Source organism: Plecotus auritus (assembly GCF_963455305.1).
Source record: "Plecotus auritus genome assembly, chromosome: 8".
Classification (NCBI taxonomy): domain Eukaryota; kingdom Metazoa; phylum Chordata; class Mammalia; order Chiroptera; family Vespertilionidae; genus Plecotus; species Plecotus auritus.
The window spans coordinates 148,493,169-148,499,168 of NC_137782.1; positions in this window are offsets into that span (position 1 = coordinate 148,493,169).

The window sequence follows — 6,000 nt, forward strand, 5'->3', positions numbered from 1 at the left end:
TCCAGCAATAGTTGCCAACCTATAAACATAGTATACTTGTGGGGAGTGGTATAACTTAAAGTGGCTTGGAGTTATTGTAAATATGCAAGTTCTGTGATGATCATTAAAGCATTTAAAAACATACTGTAGCCCTGGCTGTTGTGCCTCAGTTGGTTGAGCATTGTCCCAGTACACCAAAGGGTCACCAGTTTGATTCCCAGTCAGGGTGGGTTGTGGGCTCCATCCCCAATGTGTGTATGAGCGGGGCGGAGGGAGAGAGCATCTTAAAATTATATATATATATATATATATATACTGTTTTAGGATTTTTCTTTTTTCAGTTGCAGGTGTCAGAAACTGACACTAGATTGCACTCCAAGGGGGAAATTTACTAGACAGATGCATGGATAGATCACAGAACAATAGGAAGAAAAGAGGAGCTGCAGGACCTCAAGTACAGCTTGGACCAAGGATCATGATGCTTCTGCAACGTTCATCCTCTGTCGGTGCTGTCTGAGCCAGGCTACCTCTACTTCTGCTGGGTGGTAAGCACGCAGCCCCCAGGTCCTGAGCCTCTCATATCACAATTTTACCTGCAGAGAGCAACTAGGTTGCTTAGTTCCAGTTTGAAAAAAAAAAAAAAAAAAACACAACAAAAAACAAGGAAGGTCTCCGCTGGCCCACCTTGGGTGAGGTACATCCCGGAGTCAGTCAGTTCTGGCATGAGGTCTCAGTCACATAGGACAGGGAGGTCCGCTGGGAGAACCCCTAGGTGGTAACCAAACCACCAGAGACTAGATGGCGCTTTCCTCAGATGAAGGCTTCTGTGGAGGTTAAGCAAAGCTGCAGGGTCCGCTCCCCACTCCCACACTCCCCCGGGAGGGAGAGGACAACACTCAGAACAAATGAGCCTTTTCTGAAAGGAAGGGCTGTTGTAAACTAAAGAAAACTGTTTTGATTGAAAAGACTGGGAAATTATTAACTGACGGATTAGGCTTTCCCTTTCAAGTGGAGAGGAGACTGGGGAAGACCAGATCTGTCACAGAAAAGGGAAAAGCTCCATTTTCTCTACACATCTAAGCATAGGATGAGTCGATTATGATCACACAGCACTAGCAAGAAAAGGTTTTGGAGTGTATCGTTCATACTCCATCCTGAATAAAAGATCTGGATAAAACAAGACTTGAGGACTTCCTTGTGCATGGTGAAGGAATAATGATGGAGAACAGAACTGTTGACTGTTAGTTCAATGTTGACGAATCAACAATATATATTAAATAAGGTGTCTTTTAAACAGAAACACACCTAAAATAATGTATTGATCAGTTGAGTGGGGCTTGCAGGAACCTACCCCTTTATTTTCCCTAGGAGCAATGTTCTTCGCTAATTCAGTGTTTGTGGTGATTTGATAGAACACTACTGCAAATAATGGGAATCAACTATATGTACACAGAGAACAGTGTGGAATGTCCCATGGTCACACAGTCACAGTTACACCACTGGGTTACGGAGAGGACATTGTCAGTCTCTGAGTGAGTATTATTTCGTGGTACAATAGAGTTGTGTGTTTTCCCTCTTTACATACATCTGAAAATCAAGAACTTCTTCTAAGCGTCAAAGCTCTATCTCCTGAAATCATACATTCTACTTCATAATAACCTGTGGGAATGTAGCAGTAGCAGCTACCACAGTGACAGCCCCACCAGCATCTCCCCACTCAACCAGTAAGATAACTAAGTAAAGCCCAGCTGGCCCTGGCTCAGTGGTTAAGCATCGACCTATGAGCCAGGAGGTCACAGTTTGAGTCTCAGTCAGGGCACATGCCCGAGGTGTGGGCTCGATCCCCAGTGTGGGGCGTGCAGGAGGTAGTCGATCAATGATTCCCTCTCATATTTCATGTTTCTATACCTCCCTCTCCCTCTCCCTTCCTCTCTGAAATCAATAAAAATATGTTGGTTTGTTTTTTAAAAGATAACTAAATAAAGATTTTCTCTGGCCTGGTTTCACAATCCCCAAGGCTGGTCACCACTCTGGATTACTGAGATAATGGACAACAAATAGTGTTTATATAAGAAAAGGGTTAAAGAAGGCAACTTGGTATATTGTCCTTGTTGTTATTTATATTTTTAACTCAGTGGGAAATGCCTGTCACTCTACCATGAAATTAAAAGAAAGGGGGTGGGGGGACTTTCCAGCACATGGTTTTCTCTTGAGCAGCTAGCTCCGAAGTTCAGGTTTTGTAATGAGTACTCAGTGAGGCAAAATCTGTAGATTTGTAAGTTTGAGGAACTCGACTAAAAATAGAAATTCTGGAGTGGGAGGTTTTGTAACGCCTTCCTCCGGCCCTACCCTCATGCTTTGCCTGTCTCAGTGGCAGCGAGACAGAAGAATAATGGGTTAGCCAGCCGTGGGCAAACTACGGCCCACGGGCCGGTTGGCTGTTCTATCCGGCCCGCAAAGCCGAAAGAGCGGAGGGTTCTCTTGCTCTCCCCTCCGCTCCTTTACTTTGAATTTATATTAGTTCACACAAACACTCCATCCATGCTTTTGTTCCGGCCCTCCGGTCCAGTTTAAGAACCCATTGTGGCCCTCGAGTCAAAAAGTTTGCCCACCCCTGGTAGGCACAGAGCCCTGACATACCTTGCCCAAGTCACAAGGCAGACAATGCAGAAGCAGAACTAGAACCCAGGTCCTGCCCCTCTACTGCAGGCTGTGTTTTCTCTGTTGAGTGCCACGTGTGAGAAACCCTTTACCACTCAGCCTAAATGATCAGAAGGTGAATGAGTCCTAGATGAGGGGGAGGATGCCATTGTACTCCTTGATGTTTGTTTAGACTTGTCCCTTCATGAAACAGATGCCATTAGAGCCGTTTAAAGGGAAAGGGGCAGGAGCAACATGTTAATAATGGTCATCTTGATAACATATTACACTTTGATATTGAAGAGTTGCATTTTCTTAAGCATGGAGCCTTCTCTTTCTCCATTCTTCTGCTCGTGCATCCTGATTTTGCCCTTTCTATTGGAGTGTCGTCCTGTAAACTGCCTGTAAAAAAAAAAAAAAGGATGTGCATTGAAGAACAATGGGTAATAAAACTAGATATGGGAGGACAGGATGTACTGGCTTTTAAGTCTGGCCTTTCGGCAGGGGGGTGGGGAGATGCAGAAGAGGTGGAAAGTAAAGATTTAACTTGAACATTTCTGAAAGTCCACTGCTGAATTCTACAGTATGGGCATCCTCAGTGTGTGTGTGTGTGTGTGTGTAGTAAAACATGCCTAACATAAAATGTATCATTTTTCCTACACAGTTAAGTGGCATTAAGTAGATTCACTTTGTTGTGCAATCATCACCACCATCCATCTCTAGAAGTTTTTCATCTTTTCCAACTGAAACGCTGGCAACCACCATTCTGTTTGCTCCTATCGATTTGACTACTCCAGTATCTCATATAAGTAGAATCACACAATCTTTGCCCTTTTGCGCCTGGCTTAGTTCATTTAGCATAACATCTTCCGGGTTCCTCCACGTCAGATTTTATTGCATTTTAAGGTTGAATAATACACCACATTTTATTTACTCATTCATGCATCAGTGGACATTTTTTAAATAACCATAGTCACATGGGTGTAAAGTGGTATCTAAGTGTGGCTCTAATTTGCGTTTCCCTAATGATTTGTGATGTGGAGCATCCTTCCATGTGCTTATTGGTGTGCTTCATTTTTAAAGATGCTTTACCATCACCCATTGTTTATTTGCTTACTCTACTGCAAATCTCACCACTTCTTCCTCGCCAATGTCACACAGAGGGGCGGAGGAAGGCCCCGGGTCTCTCTGACTGTGTGAGAGGACAGGCTGTGTTGCCTTCCTCCACGGCTCTACAAACTGTACCAATCACCAGGCCTCCCCGAAGGCAAGTGGTCTCCTAACTGTCCTCCCTGACTCCAGGCAACTCTTCTTCTTGCCACAGATTGCTAGCTTCATAAATTAGAAACAGCTTCTTAGCTCCATAGGAAAACACCTGGGCCCCACTTACCTTTCCCACACTCTGCTTCCCTAGTTGTGATTTTCAATCAGTTTCCCCAGCACTCCTCTGTCTCTATGCACACCCCCTCTCTTGCTCTACATGGCTTCCCTGCTCCCCACCACCTGCACAAATGCTTCTCTACGTTAACTCCTTCTCTTCTCTCTTTTTCCTTTCTCTGATATCCTTAAACATTGCAAAAATCGGAACCATTATTGGCACTTAATTTTCTTTAAATTGTGAATTGCCTATTATACCATGTTTAGACATGTGCCCTCAACTAAACTGATAGATTTTTACGGCAAGAACTGTGTCTTATTCAGCCTTTCAAGGCAAAGATTATTTGAAACCAGGGGTCCTCAAACTTTTTAAACAGTGGGCCAGTTCACTGTCCCTCAGACCTTTGGAGGGCCGGACTATAGTTTAAAAAAAAACTATGAACAAATTCCTATGCGCACTGCGGGCCCGGGATGAGTCAGCTGCTAAGCAGGACAGGCAGCGGCACCCGGCGGGCCGGATAAATGTCCTCGGCGGGCCGCATGTGGCCCGCGGGCCGTAGTCTGAGGACGTCTGCGGATGAAAGGTTGGTGGGGAAATTTTCAGCGGGAGGAAGGGGAGGCTGCCACCCGCTGGATCCACTGATCAGTCATAGCATCTTCACTAAGAGCAGGGCAGCCATGCCACATGTGCTTTCCGGGGAGATGTGGGGTGAACTGCAGAGCACCATGTCTGACGCATTCTTGTCAGAATATTTAAACTGAATCTCATCCAGGTTTTAGAGCAAACTAGTTTATAGGAAACCCAGGGTTAAAGGGACAAGTTAAGAGACACTACCAGGAAGCTGAGGGACATATGCAGAATGCAGAACGAGGGACAACTGAAAACGTGGAAGAGCAGGGAGTGCTTATGAGCAGAGACTCGGTGTTTTCTTACAAAGTGAAATACACCCAATCACTGTGAGCAGTTGTTCTACGCAGGGGTATTTACCCAAAGGAAACGAAGACACATGTCCACGTAAAAATTTATACGAAAATATTCATAGGCCCTAACCGGTTTGGCTCAGTGGATAGTGCGTCGGCCTGCGGACTGAAGGGTCCCAGGTTCGATTCTGGTCAAGGGCATGCACTTTGGTTGTGGGCACATCCCCAGTAGGAGGTGTGCAGGAGGCAGCTGATCAATGTTTCTCTCTCATCGATCTTTCTAACTCTCTATCCTCTCCCTTCCTCTCTGTAAAAAATCAATAAAATATAACAAAAATATTCATAGCAGCTTTTTTTAATAAAATCCCAAACTGGAAACAATTCAAATGTCCAGCAGCAGGACCGCACATAAGCAAATTATGATACATGCATACAATGGGATACAACTCAGTAAAAGGAACGTGCAACAAAGTGGATGAACCTCAGAAAACATTGTGCCGAGCACGAGAAGCTATTCACAAAGAGGTATGTACTGTATGTTTCCATTTTATATAAAATTCTAGAACAGCCAAGACTTACCTACGGTGAAAGAAATCAGCACGGGGATGAAGCATAGGAGGAAAGTGTCTGATGTGATGGAAATGTTTTCTATCTTGATAAGGATGTGGGTTACCTAGTAGATGCATTTATTAATACTCACCAAACTGGATGCTTAGTACCTGTGCATTTCACTATCTGGGGCAAAAGTAGGCTTACAGTTTTTCATATGGAAAATAATTTAAAAATCAATAAATAATAATGCAATAATAAACACTGTTTTGCATACTCACAGCTATAAATCTATTTTCGTTACACCCTGTATATAAGGATAAGTTAAGAGGGAAGGAGGAGAAGGGGGAAAGATGGAGATGGATGCCTTAAAGAGATTATAAATTTTTAGGTGTGATAATGGTATGTGGTTATAAAAAATGCCCAGTTTTTAGAAATGTATTCTGAAGTATAGTACAGTATTGAGGGCAAAGTGACATAACATCTGGGTTATAAAATTTAAGGGAAAAGAGAAACTAAAAAATTAGTGGTATA